The sequence below is a fragment of the Podarcis pityusensis genome (genome assembly GCF_964106645.2).
Source record: "Podarcis pityusensis genome assembly, chromosome: 11".
In the NCBI taxonomy this organism is placed as follows: domain Eukaryota; kingdom Metazoa; phylum Chordata; class Lepidosauria; order Squamata; family Lacertidae; genus Podarcis; species Podarcis pityusensis.
In genome coordinates this window covers 28291021-28309600 of record NC_138036.1, presented here as the reverse complement: position 1 = coordinate 28309600, position 18580 = coordinate 28291021, and the positions used below count along the sequence as shown (strand labels likewise).

The following is an 18580-nucleotide window of genomic DNA, read 5'->3' as shown; positions in this document are numbered from 1 at the left end:
AAAAGAAAAAAGAACATCTGCTAACTTATTCAGATATATGTAGAAATTGAAATAAGGATGTGATTCAAAACAAATAAGAATCTAGGAGGAATAGGCACAACTATTACAAATGAGAGCGCTATTACACACATTTCCTGCTTGTGGGTTTCCCAAAAGCATCTGGTTGGCCACTATAAGAACAGAATGCTGAACTACACAGGCCTTTGGACTGAACCAGAAGGATTCTTCTTATGTTCATCTATTTATCTCCTCTTTAATCTCATGCTGCTGCTGAGTATAACATCCTTTAATGAATATCCTGTGTAGATCAAGTCAAATTACATTGTCTCTTTACATCATATTAAGATCTAGTAACTCAGTTTTGGATTTACCATTTTAGTACCCAGTACTATATAAGTCAGTGCAATATAACACTTCAGGTCATGATTCTTCAGGACTTGACAAGAATCACATAATCTTATCTTGCAGATATAGAAGCCACTGACAGTGCTCAATGGGAAACTGGAAGCAACATCAATATATCTTTTGAAGGTTGACCATTCAATTCACAGTAGCGTGCAGATGGGCTTTTAACGTGTTCATTTTAAAGTCATTTTGGCTCTGGTGTGTTACTGTAATAGGGAATGTTCCATATTCTACATTCTGAAGTTGACAACAAATAAAATATTAAAGAACATTTCCTTATAATAATATGATATTAACAACTGCACAAATTTTGTATGTATGCATGTAAACTATTTTGTAAGCAAAGTTGTTACCTCTCTTGAATATATATTTAACAGGCACCAGCTAATAAATGAATGTGAGGTGGTTAATCAACTTAAAATGTTTTCTCATCTTTCAGTTCTTTTTTTAAGACAGAGGATGCAAACCCTCAAACAGGATTGGTTCATAACCTCCATTCTTCCCAATACAAACTGGAACACAAATAAGTACTTCACACTGAAATGAATGGAGGATGCACAGCAAACAGCAGTTAATGAATTGCACTTGTATTTTTTCTTGTGGCTATTTTTAAATAATTAACTACCTAAATGCCATGTTTGCCTTTGACAACTTGACCCTTGGCCATTAAATAATAAAGCAACCATTATCTTCATTTTTATTCTAATTTTCTCTGCAGATAACCTGATTGGTGTGATATTGAACAAAGCAGTCTTGAAAGCATAAGGGTATCAGTAGCCATCTGTGTGGGTTTGACTGATCACATGCTTGAATGCAAAGTTTAAATACTGGCAAAATGATTCCTCCCTTTTTGGCTTCATGAAATCTGTGCAAAAGACTGTCTACCCAGGCTGATATTTTCTAACGAAGAAACAACTTCTGCCGGTGCTTAGAAGACAGGAACATGTTGCCAATTTCATACATATAGGGGATGCAGTCCAGTTTCTGTATTAACCACTCAAGTTAATGCTGCTCTAGTGTCATGTGATGCCCAGAAAACAAGGAATAAATTAATAAAATTAATAAGAAATAATAGAATCTGTATCTACTTAAGCAGACACACTGAAATTAATGGGCATGGTAACTTAGGGCTATTAATGTCAATGGGTCTAACTCTGAGTAGAATTTTGTTGGATACCTCAGTAGAAATCTGCAGCCAAAGAGATGGCAGTTTATTTTGAATCAATGTATGAAACTGAGACCTCCTCTCCCCTCCTTCATATAGCTCCACCCATCCTGACAGGCTATTAAGGTTTTGTTTTCTAAAAGCCCTCTTGGCCAGTCCCCCAACCCTCAGATTCCCAAGTATCCACTAGAGATGGGGGAGAAATTCAATTCCTCTTGCATTTAAAGGAAAACTGAGCAAATCCACATTTTCTGGAACAATATGCAAAATGATACACAATTATCCTTTGAAATTTGCACTTATCTGAATTTTGCAATGCAGTTCTCCAGCCGTGCAATATGTTCAAAAATGCACAGCTCTACCTCCTCTCCTTTGCATAGGAGCCCTGTATTAGTGATATAAAACTTACCAGCATGGGATGAAGGGTTGCTGTAAATCCAGCGTTAGGACTTCCTGTACCCGCATTACAAACTAGACTTGGCTGCTTGTTCCTCTTGTTTTATGACATTAAAATACTTACAGCAGTCCAAATTAAGAGTGATTACATATGTGATCCAAACATATCCCTGAGTGGACAGGAATTGAAACTTGGGAGAGCACCCTAAAAAAAATCACAATGCAGGGTGTTCAAGTGTGTAAGTGTTGCTTCTGACAACCCCACTGCAAAGAAATTGTTTTTAAAAAATGTGTATGCAGAATTAGGATGGCCTCAGCGATGCAATTTTTAAAAGGTGGCTCTTGTTTTTTACTTTGGCTTTTGACAGTCTGTGAACATTTTTCTTTTCTCTTTCATCCTGTTCCCTTTTTCTCGTCATCAGGATGACTAAAGGGCTAAAGTTTTAGTGGAAGAGTGCATGAATAAGAATGAGAAGTATACATGGCACTTCAAAAATTACTTCCTAAGATGCTTTTCTAAGGCTAGAAGGCTGACCTTTAGCCATCAAAGACTTCTAAAAGGACTAAAGTAAACATTTAATGGAAGTGGAGCAATAATGGGGCATCATTCCAATAAGTACGCTGTGCTCCTCTACAGCTAGTTTTACAGTAATGCTGTTACTTAAGTATTTATAGGTTTCTCAAACAGCTAAGAAGAGGGAAAAGGTGCATTTAAGGGAACTGGCTAGTCAGCAACAGAGAAAATATACTATAGATTACAATAAAACGAAATGAAGCACAGAGATGTTTCCCCCCGTGGCATATTCTCCATACACATTCCTCTTTGCTGTTAAAAGCCATGACCCAGAGAGCTGTGAGTGAGGGGGAAATAACCTCACAGAATCACAGAATTGTAGAGTTGGAAGGGACCCCAAGGATCATCTAGTCCAACCCCCTGCAATGCAAGAATATGCAGCTGTCCCATATGGGGCTCGAACCTGCAACCTTGGTGTTATCAGCATCACGCTGTAACCAACTACCACTACAAGGTGTAGTGATGGCCACTAGATTAGATGGCTTTTTTAAAAGCTACACAGGTTTATGGAGAGTAAGTCTGTCCACAACTATTAGCAATGCCAGCTACATGGTGCCTCTAAGTACAGAGGCAGTATACCTCTGAAAACAAAATGCTGGTGTGGTAAATATTTGAAGTGCAGGATTTAATCACGATGACAGCTACAGCCACACCCCATACACATACATAATATGTAATATACACACATACAGTAAACCTTCGACTTGCATGTATTTAACTTGTGCATTCAATTTTACATGCTTGGTGTGTATAGTTTTTTCTTGTTTCCTTATGAAGCCAAACTCTATTACATTATTTTTCTTTTCTTTTTTTAAATAATATTTATTCCAAATTTAAAATCACAGAAAAAAAGAAAAACCATACAGAGTACAAAGAAAATTTTGACCATAACCGAACAAAAAATAAACAAGTAAAAAGAACAATAAGATAGAATAAAAAAGAAAACTTAACAAAAAATATAAAAATGTATTAAGTTAAAAATAAAACAAAAGCAGGTTAAACCTTTACATATCCTTTTCCCTTTACTTATTTCCATTGACCTCCTCTCACCTCCCAATTTTGTATTCTAGTTCGAATCATATTTCCAGCAAATCCCTCTAATCTTATCTTCATTTACGTATTTTAAAATTGAAGTAATATAATTAAACCTCCTCTATTTCATCAAATTCATCAACTCATCTTTGCTTATTCCATTATATCGTATCTACCGAAACGACCTAATATTCTTTTTCCAACCTCCTTCTAACATTCTTTTATATTGCAATACTTTTGAAGATATATTTTGAATTTTTTCCAATCTTCTTCCATCGACCCTTCTCCCTGGTCTCGAATTCTGCCGGTCATCTCAGCCAGCTCCATATAGTCCATCACTTTCATCTGCCCTCTATTACATTATTTTTCAGCCTATCTCTTCATCTGGATTCTATACACTGCATCCTGGATTCATCTCTCAACTCTTCTCTGAGCTCTTCCTCTGGTCTTCTACTTGGATAGTTGGCTATAATCTTTTTGTTCCTCTTTCTTTACTTAACCTTTAGAATAAATTGCTGGTTGAAATTCTAGGTGGTAAATCAAAGTAGACTCAAATAACAGTTAAGATTGCTGCTAGTTTTTATACCATAATAATTGTTTTTAATAGTCATTTATCTGATATTTCACATTTTTTTAGAGTTAAGTTAAAAGCTAAATTGTAGTTAATCTCAATATTAAGCAATATGATATTTGCAGAGAACAGCTAACAGCTATTCCATCTCATGCCTTAATATTGCATATTCATATCCTGTTTGTCATGTAATCAGTATATTTTATATTTGCCTGCATGTAGTGTTCCTTATACTTTTCCTTCTCCAATGTTCATTTATGTATAATGCGCTTTTAATTTTCCTTTAACATTCTTTGTGGACTATAGTTGCACCTTTCATAACTGAAGTGCATTCACTGCTTTTGTGCTAATGCATTTAAAATTCATTTTTCAAACTGATTTCAGCTATTGGTCATCTCTGATCACAACCTTCTTGCCCGCTGGAGCAAATTAAGGACCTCATTTTCATGTACCACTCCAGGAGAGGGGGGAACACACCAGGCCAATATTGCCTTACTGCCCCTTGGTGGGTTTTCGGGAGGGACTTGACCAGTTACTGTGGGAAGCAGAATAGACCTTTGGTCCAATCTAGCAGAACATTTCTTAGGTTATAAATGCATATGCACAAACATTAGCATGAGAAAACCATGTCAGTTTGACAGAAAAGATCCATTTGTCGTATTAGGAATAATGAAAAAATGTGAAAGGAACCAAAACTTACTTTCAGGAGGAAGGCCAACTAGGGCCTCTGACATTAGGAAGAAGTGTATATTTGAAGAACACTAAACTCTCTACTCAAGCTATGGATATTTCTGCCATCTGTTAAGATCGCTGCTGCTGCACCGTGAGTGTTGGGGAAGGCCGCTCCCTCTTCAGGCTGATTCCACCAGGCCTAGGGGGCGGGGCCCAGACTCACCTTCGCCACAGCTTTAAGAGGCCTCACTGAGGCACTGGGACATCGCTGCTGCTGCACCGTGAGTGTTGGGGAAGGCCGCTCCCTCTTCAGGCTGATTCCACCAGGCCTAAGGGGCGGGGCCCAGACTCACCTTCGCCACAGCTTTAAGAGGCCTCACTGAGGCACTGGGACATCGCTGCTGCTGCACCGTGAGTGTTGGGGAAGGCCGCTCCCTCTTCAGGCTGATTCCACCAGGCCTAAGGGGCGGGGCCCAGACTCACCTTCGCCACAGCTTTAAGAGGCCTCACTGAGGCACTGGGACATCGCTGCTGCTGCACCGTGAGTGTTGGGGAAGGCCGCTCCCTCTTCAGGCCGATTCCACCTGGCCTAGGGGCGGGGCCCAGACTCACCTCCGCTACAGTTTTAAGGACACTGGTGCGGCTGCAGCAAATGTTAAAAATGTTTTTATATATTTTAAACTGTTTTAAAGGTGTTTTTACTTTTTACTTTATTGTACCACTGTGAACAGTGGTTTTTATCTATGTATTTATTTTGTTCCGTTTTATTGTGGTTTGGGGTGGGGATTGGTTTTGTTTAGGTATAATTGTTTTCGGTTTGGTTTGTTTTCTATTTTGTAAATGGAGGCTTGTATGAGGCTTGGGATTGCTACCGTGGAGGGGCGAGGGAGGCATGGTGGTGGGGGCAGATGTTATAGGCGAAGGGGATCGAGATACGGATATGCTCGTACCCCTTCCAATCTGCGCCCCATCCCGAGGGACGAGGGTAGGGTGAGCAAGGATTACTCACCTCCGTCACTGGTGTTGTGCAATGCCAGGTCTATAGGCAACAAAACCGCCACTCTGCGAGATTTCTTTACCTCGCAGGGGGTCGACCTGGCTTGTGTGACGGAGACCTGGGTACGCGAAGGGGCAACAGTTACCTTACGAGAGATGGCGCCCCCGGGTTTCTCCGTCCTCCACCAGTCACGGACTGTGGGCCGGGGGGGAGGGGTGGCATTATTAATCCGGGAAGATTGTCCTTTCAGGGCTCTACCATCGCCATCGATCCCCGGCATTGAATGTGTTGGCCTAGTGTGGGGCTCTGAGGTGAGCTTGGCTGTCTGGCTGGTGTACCGGCCACCTAGCGCACCAGCAGCCACCCTGTCAGGCCTGCTGGAGGCGGTGGCCGGCTGGGCCTTGGAGTTCCCTAACCTATTGGTATTGGGGGACTTCAACATCCATGCTGATGCCACTCCCTCCTCACAGGCTCTGGACCTGGTGTCTTCCATGGCAACACTAGGGCTCTCCCAGTTTGTTTCAGGCCCCACACATCAAGCAGGTCACACGCTGGATTTGATCTTTGGCGTAGGTATAGATGTGATCATGTCTCCTTCAATTAAGGTGCCATGGTCTGATCACTACGCTCTGAAAGCCAGGATTGACTTTCCACCCCCACCCTGCTTAGGTGGCGAGCCGATTTGGGCTCGCCCGCAGAGGCTGATGGACCCTGATAGATTCCGTCAAGCCTTGCGGGACCTTGCTCCCCCTGGCGACTCATTGACTGAGCTTGTTGAGGGCTGGAATACCCAGCTCCTGGCAGCCATAGATGAGATCGCACCTAAGCGCCCTCTGCGACTCCGCAGAAACCGGGCTCCCTGGTTTACCGAGGAGCTTCGGAAAATGAAGCGGGACCTCAGACGGCTAGAGCGAGTATGGCGGGGTGCCCGTGACGGAGCCTCAAGAACATCTTATAGGGTTTTTATGAAAACCTATGAGATGGCGGTGAAGGCCGCTAAGAAGTCTTACTTCTCGGCCTCCATTGTATCCGCTAGCTCTCGCCCGGCGCAATTATTTAGTATAATTAGGTCTTTAACGTCCCTTGAAGGACAGCCAAATTTAAATAACAATCTGACACACAGCTGTGAGGCATTTGCGAGCTTTTTTGCGGAGAAGGTCCTGTTGCTCCGCCATGACCTCCCTGCCAATTTGGATACAATAAAGGAACTGGAGGCCCCTCGACTGTCCTCGGGTCCAGTATTGGACCACTTTGATCGGATATCCCCAGCCGATGTGGACAGACTCCTCCGAGCTGGAAAGCCCACCACCTGTCCTCTTGACCCGTGCCCGTCTTGGCTGATTAGAGCGTGTCCAGACGAGGTGCGGGCCCCCCTGGGGGATATCATCAATTTGTCCCTTGGCACCGGGATATTTCCAGGGGAATTGAAGGAGGCAGTGGTGCGCCCGCTCTTAAAGAAAACATCATTAGATCCCTTAGATCTATCCAATTACCGCCCGGTTTCGAATCTTCCATTCCTGGGTAAGGTGATTGAGAGAGCGGTTGCTGAACAGCTTGGTAGGTTTCTGGATGAAACATCGGCTCTGGATCCATTCCAGTCTGGCTTCCGCGCTGGTCATGGGACCGAGACGGCTCTGGTCGCCCTAACAGATGATCTCCGCAGGCAGCTGGATCGAGGCGGGTCGGGGCTGCTGATTCTTCTAGACCTGTCAGCAGCCTTCGACATGGTTGATCACGAACTCTTGGACCACCGCCTTGCCGACGTGGGGATCCAGGGCACAGTCCTTCAATGGCTGCGCTCGTTTCTCTCCGGTCGGGGACAGAGGGTGGCGCTTGGGGGGGAATTGTCATCCCGCCACTCCTTGGTGTGTGGAGTGCCTCAGGGTGCGATACTCTCCCCGATGCTTTTTAACATCTTTATGCGCCCCCTCGCCCAGCTTGTCTGGAGTTTTGGGCTGGGTTGCCATCAGTATGCCGATGACACCCAACTCTATCTGTTGATGGACGGCCATCCTGACTCGGCTCCAGACACACTGACCAGATGTTTGGAAGCTGTGGCTGGATGGTTACGTGGAAGCCGGTTGAAGTTAAATCCTTCGAAGACAGAGGTCCTCTGGCTGGGACGGGACGATATGGGATTGGGGGGGCAACTCCCATCTCTTGCGGGGGTGCAATTAGTGCCAGCACCGTCCGTTAAGAGTTTGGGTGTAATCTTCGATACCTCCCTCTCTATGGAGGCGCAGATTACAGCTATAACAAAGGCGGCATTTTTTCATCTCCGCCAAGCTAAGCAGTTGGCCCCTTATCTTTCTCGCCCTGACCTAGCCACTGTGATCCACGCGACGGTCACCTCCAGACTGGATTATTGTAACTCGCTCTACGTGGGGCTGCCCTTGAGACTGACCCAGAAACTCCAGCGGGTGCAGAATGCCGCGGCGAGACTCCTTATGGGGTCTTCGCTGCGAGATCACATTCATCCGGTACTATACCAGCTGCACTGGCTCCCGGTGGAGTACAGGATCAGGTTTAAGGTGCTGGTTTTAACCTTTAAAGCCCTATACGGCCTAGGACCCTCGTACCTACGGGACCGCCTCTCCTGGTATGCCCCACAGAGGAACCTACGGTCTGCAAATAAAAACATCCTGAAGGTCCCAGGCCTCAGAGAGGTTAGGCTGGCCTCAACTAGAGCCAGGGCTTTCTCGGCTGCGGCTCCAATCTGGTGGAACGCTCTGTCACAAGAGACTAGGGCCCTGCGGGACCTGACATCTTTCCGCAAGGCCTGCAAGACAGAGTTGTTCCACCAGGCCTTTGGTCAGGGCCCAGCCTGACTCCCTCCTCTGGCAACCTGCACAGAACTTTGCTTAACGGTTGCCATTAAATTGATTTTAATTAATTTTTATAATGAAATGTTTTAGAATGTTGGATTATTTGATTGTTTGATTATTTGTTTGTTGTTAGCCGCCCTGAGCCTGGCTTTGGCTGGGGAGGGCGGGATATAAATAAAATTTATTATTATTATTATTATTATTATTATTAAACAAAGTAGTCTTCCTAACCAACATTTGAAGACTCTCTTTTAGATCCTCTCCCTCTTTGGTGTTATCTGATGCTTTTCCTCCTGCCTGTTTTTGAATGCTTTATATGAATACTGCATTACCCAGTCCTGAATAGAGATTAGTTGCTGGTTATGCCCTCCTGTATATGTCTAGTCAGGGACACGGGTGGCGCTGTGGGTTAAACCACAGAGCCTAGGACTTGCCAATCAGAAGGTTGGCGGTTTGAATCCCCGTGACGGGGTGAACTCCCGTTGTTCAGTCCCTGCTCCTGCCAACCTAGCAGTTCTAAAGCATGTCAAAGTGCAAGTAGATAAATAGGTACCACTCCGGTGGGAAGGTAAACGGCATTTCCGTGCGCTGCTCTGGTTCGCCAGAAGCAGCTTAGTCTTGCTGGCCACATGATCTGGAAGCTGTACGCTGGCTCCCTCGGCCAATAAAGCAAGATGAGTGCCGCAACCCCAGAGTCGGTCATGACTGGACCTAATGGTCAGGGGTCCCTTTACCTTTACCTTTATATGTCAAGTCAGAATTCTCATTATCTGCAATGGGACCCACTTTCACATAGGTGTGTATAGAATTGAAACCCCTCTGTAATTTGGTTTTCAGCAGAACCTAAACTAGGAGCTCAGATTATGCAGAGAAGTGCATAGGAGGAGCTTTAGAGCTGCACATCATTTAGCCAGAAATACAACTCAGTTTCTTTAGGGCAACCCATGCAGTGGGGGTTTTCAATAATTATTTTTCCAACAACAGACTCCTATAGCATATCAGAAACCTTTTGCCTTGTAGCACAGAGGTTTGCTGTTCAAGAAGTTTGGCAGACAGTTGGGTCCTGACTTTTAATTTAGTATTATCATAATACCTTGTTGATACTTCAGAAGTTCATAGGATTTAATTCCTTTGTGTGATACATCAACAGCTTCATTATGAGGGGTAGGGGTGACATTTAATATTTAGGATCACCTACTATAAGATTTGTAAAAGAAAGAAAAAGGATTGTGCAATACAGGTTTAAAGGAATTTAGTAAATAGAATGCAGCTCTTCTGCCCAGTTCCATCGCTAGAACGTTGGTACAATTCCATCTATTTCATCAGAGTTGTGCCAACATACACTGGTGATTAATTTCACTACTTACCCCGCTGAAAGCTGCAATGCTTCATTTTTTGTACATTAATAATACGCTTGTCATTAGGCCTATTTTACAAAATATATTTTCATTGTTAATATACATTCAAAGTTTTGAAGTATGTGCAGTGGCTCTACTTAAGCCAATGGCAGGTATGGAAAGATTTTCCATTTCCTTTTCTAGAGCCAGAATGTCACTCATGGTTTCTAATCTATTTTCATACTGCTCTATCACATTACCTGGAAAAACAATAGAAAATATTTTCTCAGGGTGGTTCACACTAATAGATATGAGTTTTAAAATAACTCCTGTTCAGATACTGTATTCATATGTAGCCACAAGCCACCACAGGAGAAATTTGGACACCATCACTCTCTGACTCTATCAGTAGTGATTCTAGACTAGATAGACCAGCTCTGCATGTATAGTAGTGACTGAGGTTATTGTTACAGGCTTCACTTATTTTAAGTAGGCAGTCATCTGGAACTGATAACTGATCACTGATTGATGGGTTTGGAGCCTGGCTCTGCGCAGCAGACAAAACTTCTAAAACAGAACAATTCACAATACAAAGCTAAAAGCTCTGCAGCTAAACATCTTAAGCTAGCAGCAGGGGAAAGGTCTTTATTTTGACTGTTCATCAGTTCTTTCACAAAACTATCTTAAGGGAAGGGGGGATAATTAATCTAAAATTTCCATTTTGTGAATTGAAAATATCTTTTTTTTTTCATGTCAGCACTACTAGTTGTTAGCCAGTTATTCATTATCTGATGGAGATGAGAATAAGTGTTGCTAATGTCACTCCCAGAGCAGAATTATCAAGTTTGCTGCATAAGCTTATCCCTTATCGAAGAGTATGTTTCTGTCTCCCTCAACAGGGAAGAGACAGGTTCCAGCCTAACGGGGTCATCCAGCCACAGAGAAACACTTTTAAATTTAATTGATTTCAGAAGGCAACTTAAGCACACAAATACCCCTTTGCATTTTAGTGTTAGGTGGATCATGCTCAGCCATTGTACGTGTCATTTTCCTTTTGTGCATGTCATGATTTTCTTTGTACATCAGAATGGGACTTTGAGTGCTAATCACATAGGTTTGGGCAAAGGGAGGAGAGAGAACCCACCTGTGGGCTACCTCTGGATGCTTCCAGAGTAACACTATTTTCAGGTGGGATTCAATCTCATACCAGCAAATTCAGGTTGTGCTGTTATAGTTGATTGGGCAGTCTTGCACCACATGCATAAGGCAAGTAGAAGATGTGTTGAATCTTTCCACTCCTGATACAGCTTGCAAGCTAGGAAGAGGGCAGGTGAACAGGCAGCAACAGAAAGGAGGTGGAGGAGCAGAGCCAGGAACCTCAGAGAATTAGAAGTGGGCCACCTGCAAGGCTATGGGCTTTGACAGGTGCTGACAATGTTAGCCCTGGGTCCCCATCATGGACACCTTAGAGATAAGGCTCCTAGCCTAGCTTTCTCTCTGACATGCTAGAATGTGTTTTGCGGGTTGTCTTTGTTTAGAATTTCCCCAAATGAAAAAAATAATAATAAAGTGCTACAGTCCTGGGAAGGTTGTACTATGAGCATTTTCAGACCCTGTAGATCAGCTCGGAGATATAATGAAACAGGGAATGATCTGAAGAAGGTTTAGGCTGTTCTAGTGCTGAAGTCAAGCAGGTGTGGTATTGAGTCGTATCTGAATGAAAACCCCATAGATTGAAATAAATATATCTGATCTGATCTCCTAACTTGAGGCACTGCAATCAAGGGAAGCAAAAATGTCGCTCATGGATCGCTTTTACTAGTACAGTATTTTAGTTCAGTTATTAGTCTGTTTTGACTATTTGGCTGCTTTTTAAAATGCAGATTTATTTACCATGCTGTGCTGTTTGATGACTGCCAAACTATTAGGTACAATATATATATATATATATATATATATATATATATATATATATAAAATGATATTTATTAAGAATTTTAAAATTACAGAAAAAAGAAAAAAGAAAAAGAAAAAACAGAAGAAAAACAAACCACAATCAAACAATACAAATTGATAAAAATCAAAATCAAAAAAATAAGAACAAAGCACGTAACACAACACAATCAAAAAACAAAAATAAGCCACAAACATTTAAAAAACAAGTCCAATATTCTCAAATCCTTAACTGTCATTACCTTCTTTCTTTGACCTCCTCACTCCTCCCTTTTTTTGTATCCTAGTTGTTAATTGTCACAGCAAATCCTTTCCATTTTTCATAATATTCTGTCATTACATTACCTTAATCTATTTTAACCTTATCTTACTATAAAAGACCCTAAAACTTGAAACTTAGATCTTATTTATACCAATTTCTCATAACCATAACATAATTCTTTTAACATTTTTGCTAAAGCCAGATGATTTCGTTCCAACATTTTTCTAACATTCATCAATTTTATAAAGCAATCCTAATAAAAAAAAAAAAATTCTTCCAATCTTCATCCAGCATCTCTTCCTCCTGGTCCCGGGTTTTGTCAGTCCTTTCTATCCCATCAATCTAGCGCATTAACCTGGTAATCTTATGTCCGAGGCCCTTAAGTCTCTTCCATGTCCCTTCCGCGGCTCTTCTTCATATTTATACCTGTACTTTACTTTGTCTCCTGCTCCTTTCACTCGTGGGAACTCCAGCTTGACAGTGTTTTTGACCCTTCTCAACAAATCAGTCCCTTTTCCATATTCCACACTAAACTCCATGTGGTATTTAAAAACATGTTTCAAAGTCCCTCCAGAATTAAGGGCCCCCACAACCCCAAACATCTCACGGCCCATTGCCAGACTTGAAAAGTCCAAACATCCCTGCATAGGGGGGTCTATCCAACCCCCCATTTCCAAACCAAACCAAGCTTTATCTTTCCAAATCTGGCTTTTTCCAAGTTCATTTGTCAGATCCAAGAGCTCATGTTCCTGCTGGGCCACAGCTCCCTCCATCTCTGGCGCCCGAGGTTCAGCAACATCCTCTTCCCTCATCTGATCTGTCAGAGCACACTCCTGATTTGATTCCTGGGTGGGCTCTATATAGTTTCCCACTACCTGTCCAAAATTTCTGATTGCAGCAGTCATCAAGTCCATCTTCTCATGTAGCTGTTCCAGTAGGGCACTTGTTTTGCAGAAAGCATGCACCAGAGCTTCTGGATACATTGTTCTGCAAGGTCAGAAGTCTATTCCCACGATCGTAATCTGTTGCAGCTGCAGAGCTCCCCGATTCAGATTTAGTAACAGTTTCACAGGCTCCCTCTAGGGGAAGAACTTCTATTTGTTCTTTTCTTTTAAAGGCAGATCTAGCAACAAAGTTTCCTTTTTCAGATATTTTGTCAATATTTGTTCCTTTAAAATGCGAAGGAGAACAATGGAATCACTGTTTCTCTTCTTTTAACTATCTGTCAAAGACGTTTGTCTCTGGTCAATGAGCTTCCCAATGAACGTCAGTCCTGACACCCCGCTCCCAGGATCAAGACGGTGGAAAATTACTTTGCTTTACACTCTCTTCTGCAGGTTTAAACAGTCCGGAAAAAATCCCCCCTCTTCTCCTGCTTCCGAAGGGGGTTCAACAATTTTAAATGATGAAAGTTAATCCTTTACAAGCGATTTTCTGAACTCTAGCTTGCCATGTCTTTGCTTTAATCTATCTACAAGAAACGAAAGGCTGACTTCCTGTTTAGACCTTCCCGTTTCAGTGCCAAGTTGAGATGAATTTCTTAGTCCAATTTTCCTTTCTACTCGCAGGTCATTATTTATAGTCCAATTGTCCGAAATTAAAGTACTCACGGGTGATTGTTTTAAAAGCCAAATTGTCCCAGGAAAAAGGCAGCGCTCTCCGGCAACGGCTGTGCGGCTTCGCTCCACGGAAGAAGCAGTTGACTCTCAGCACCGTGCCACTTCCCCGCTTCGCTCCAGAGCCCGTAAGTGGGTTCCTTTACGGGTTGGGGGGGCGCTAAAGGTGCCCGCCGAGTCCCATGGTCACAGGCTTCATCCGCCTGTGATTTTTGAAAGGGTCCCCGCTTCGCCGTAGCGGGAAAGACCCGTTTTCCGTGGAGCTGGTCCCTCCGAATCAGAGGGAATCCGCCATTACCGATGGCGCCACCCCGGAAGTCCCAAAAAATATAAACAATGAATTGGCCTGGTGAAACTCCTTCTGAGAGCAGTTACCTACTCATGACCTACCAGTGAGAAATGTGCTGTCTATTTTATTTAAATTAGTTCCTGCCTTATAGTTACATCCCTTAAATTAATTTCACATAGCTAATTTCTTCGTGCTCATTTGATGCACTGGTCTTCAACTGGTGTGTCAGAACCTAGTGGTGGGTCATGGCCTGATCCAGGATGGGTTGCAACAGGAGTACTACCACTATTCACATATATGGTAAACGATTAAGAAACAGGTCCCCAAATGTACCTTGGAGTTAAAAGTGGGTCCTGTGTCTGAAAAGGTTGCTGACTACTGACCTAGAGTGTGGCTGTTGTTGCAATGACCATTGTAAGGCTTTTAAACAGGCAGGTCCTGGGTCTAGATGTATGTGTGAGCCTATTCAAGTCAGATCAGACAATGAGATCAATAATGATTGAAAAAACAGCTGATTCTTCACAGTTAAGGAGATTAGAGCTATAGTAATTCATGGATTACAGACAGCCAAGCATTTCAGAAGCATGTGCAGCAGTATAAAATGGGAGATTATCCCAGTTTGCCTACTTCCCGAGGATATTTTCATGCTTTCACAAACATTTTATTGGGGGAAAGGATATTTCAAAGAGAAGCCAATTCATTTTCAGGAGCTGTTACAAACAAGATCAGCAACAAATAGAGAACACAGTCCAGACGGTTACACACTTTTAAGTGCTTAAGTCTCTCCCGTTGAAGTAAATGGGACTTCAGAGGGAGAGATTTACGCACTTAAGTAAAAGTGCTCAACTTTGGCTGGACCCCTAAATTCTCCTGAAGTATACACAGAATTGTTTCCTCTAATGAGACTGGAATTTTTGTAAATGTACACTGAAAGAGTCCAATATGTATTAGAATTATGGATGCACACACATTTTAATGTTTCCAAAGCCCTAAATGGCTCGTTTATTATTGAGTACATGCATTTGCAACCCAATTTTCTTCCATTAGAAAACTGAAGGTGGCACAGATGAGGTTCCTAGGTGGCCTTCCATCCAGGCACAAATAATACCCGCATAGTTTAAAGAAGGTGACTTTGTTATGTGCTCTCAGACTATGACCTGGAGAACTTAAGGCTAGGATACCTCCAAGCAACCTCTTTCCTCTTGCCGCTGAATACTTTGGTTTCCTCGGCACTCATGGCCACATTACTGTTAACCACCAATGTCGCTGATTTATCATTGGGTCATCCACCCCACTCACAAAAGAAGATGCAGATGTGCATATGACACAAAACACATGCAAATTTCATGCAAATTTGTATCCCTCTTTTTAGCATGTGGGACAGAAGACCCAATTATGTACAGTGTACTGGACCCACAAAACCCTCAATCCCATGACTGCTCAATTTGCTCAAGAGCCTTTAGTGAGGACCTTTGTCAAAAGCTTTTTGAAAGTTCAGCTAAACATCACCATTATCCATGTGCATGTTAACACTCTCAGATAAACTCTACAAATTTAGTGAGACAGGACTTTCCTTTGCAGAAGACTCGCTGATTATTCTTCAGCAAGACTTGTCCTTCTGCATCTTGGATAATATAACTTTAATAATGCTTTCCACTAATTTACCAGGAACAGCCATTAAGCTAACTGGTCTGCAAAACAAATTATGCTCCTGGGCACTCACACATATCAGGAAGAAAAGTGTGCATCCAAAGAACATCAGTCCTCTTTCTATGTATGCAATTGCTGTGATAACAGGGCTTTGCAGTCTTGGGAATTACTTGAACCAGTTTGGAAGAGGATTCTGGCCATCATCCTAAACTCAGCTACTTAAAAGTCCCATGAAAATAAATGCTAAATCAATGTAGAAATCAATACGACATTCACAAGTAAGTGTATTTACAAATGTAGTCTCTGTGTCAATGTTCATCAAAGAGCAAGGCAGGTCTGCCCATTTATTTAGCTTCTATACTGCAGAATTGCAAGGTTTAAACCCAGGTCAGTCAAAATGCTGGGGATCAGTAAGATGGCCTTTGGAAAGTTACCTGTGGGTGGATATATTTTAAAAGATTAATCTGAACTTGCATATGTTTGATGACAACCATGTAAGCATTTGTTTTTAATCCTACTTCAATTTGCCTTTGAGAACACAGTGTTATTTATGGTTAAAATGTATGTGTTGTTTTTCAAACATGCATTCAAAATAAATTTTAAAGCAAGATAAAAACAAACCAATGCAGTGATGGCACCAGAAAAAAGTGCAGTGACACAGGAAATGAAAATTTAAATTTCTGAGGTAGTGAGCTTTGTCCCATATGTTCAGTTTCTGAAAGAGAAACAACAGTATATTTCACATTAATAGGCAGCCATTAAGAACTCTCTATGTGGATTTCTGCACACTGGGTAGATCCCTAAGCCACCTTGCTTCCCCCTCCCACCCCAAGGCTTTCAAACAAACTCATGCCCAAACAACCCTGCGCAACTTCTAAAAATATCACCACAGATATATCTGCACTTTTTAGTGACAAAGGCTCCAGAATGCGTGAAGCTGGTTTTGGCAGGAATGATGTCCCTCATGCTGTGGTCCCCCTCTTTTGTTGGTTGCCCCAGGCATCAGTGTATGGTGGCTGGTATGGGCCAGAAAAACAGATACTTTGGTGGTGAGGGCAGTAGTCATGAAAGGGAAAAGGAAACCAGATGTATTTTCAGCTGTTTGGTGGCCATTTATTACATATGGCAATACATCAGCACAAATTTGGATGTCATGATTATATTTCTGTTCTGAACTTTGTCCTTCAATATTTCAATCTCTTCTGGCCAATTAAAATAGTGGCATTACCCTGATAACATACTATGTAAGGACCCTGCAAGAACTACACAGAAAAAGGCAACAGTGACTATACATAAGAATGAATATGATTACTTACCTGGCTTCTGGTTTGTTTGTTTTTGTCTTTCTTGTTATATTCAATTTCTATTTTGTGCCTTTATACAATAAGTATACAGTGGAACCTCGGTTGTTGAACGCTTCGGAAGCTGAACAATTCAGAATCCGAATGCGAACAACCCAGAAGTGAATGCTTCCGTTTTCAAACACGCCTTGGAAGTTGAGCGGCTTCCGAGGTGTGTTTCTCCATTTTTTAAAAGGAATTTGCCGACTGGCAATTGTGCCTTGGTTGTCGAACGTTTCGGAAATCGAACTGTCTTCTGGAACGGATTGCATTCAACTGTATCATTGAAAAATAATTTTAATAGAAATTTTAGAAGTTATTCTGGCCCTAAGATATCCTATTGTCACCAAGTGGGATGACATGGAAAAGAGCTGGCATTTCACCTTCTACGATAAGCTGGAGTTGCCCCAGAAAATATCTCCTGCTGCTGACAGAGGCTTCCCTGAACCCCAAAGCCAACAGAGAAAAGATGGCATAGTTCATGTTTGAGACTTTCAGCACCACAGCCATGTGTGTTGGCATCCAGGCTGTGTTGTCGCTGTACGCCTCTGGCCATACCACTGGTATTGTGACTCTGGTGACTGTGTCCCCCACCCTTTGCCCATCTATTAAAGTTACACTCTGCTCCATGTCATCTTCCACCAGGATTTGGCTGGTCATGACTTGACTGACTACCTCATGAAGATTTTGACCAAGAGAGGCTATAAATTCACCACCACAGTTGAGTGAGAAACTATGCTGCACTGTGCTGGAGATGGCTACTGCTGCTTACACTTCCTCCCTGGAAAAGAGCCATGAACTTCCTGATGGTCAAGTGTTCACATTAATACTCTGAAGTAAGCCTTCTTGATTTTGATGGAGTTAACTTTCAAGTGGACATGCCCAGGATTGCAGTCTTATTTTAGTCTGATTTTTGATTCAGTTATAATGTGTGAAAATTGCTTTTCCTTTAGAGTCATCATTTAGGGTCCACCATTTGGAGTGGGGTGAGCTACCTCTGTCTTGCCCCCATCTGGCACCATGCATATCAGACAATATAATAACATTATTCAAAGGTAACAATCCATAAGGTATTATAGCCCTTCCAAAAGACAAGCAAAGAAAAACGATCCCTCAACTGCATGGTTGTTTTCAATGAAACACAGAATTCAGGCTGAAAGTCGTGCAGCCAATACAAAACTATGTCAGAATGGTTCCAATGAGTTATTCAGGGGATGCTAACTCATTACATTCTGATACTTCACTGCTGAAACCACCTCATGTAGGCACCTGTTACTGGCCACTACAGATTATTTGTACAGTATGTTGGCTGAGAAGAAAGTCGTGCTGTGTTCGATAAGGCAAACTCCTAATGGTGTTCAGGAATGCAACCCCGTGGGACTTGCTTCCAAGTAAACAGGCATTGGATTGCAGTGGTGGGTTCTTACATCAGGCCTGTAAGCAGTCACTTGCTTAGTCATCTGTGGCAAGTAAGAGCTGTATCCAGGCAACCTGGT

The 18580-nt window shown here is 42.4% G+C and overlaps 1 long non-coding RNA gene across 1 annotated transcript in view; it reads left to right on the top strand.

Moving 5' to 3' along the window:
* LOC308458399 overlaps positions 1–18580 on the top strand; it is a 33108-nt gene that overhangs the window by 10758 nt on the left and 3770 nt on the right. The window contains exon 2 of the long non-coding RNA XR_013977360.1: positions 17730–17920. This is a non-coding gene — a long non-coding RNA (uncharacterized lncRNA). The remainder of the gene's footprint in view (positions 1–17729; positions 17921–18580) is intronic.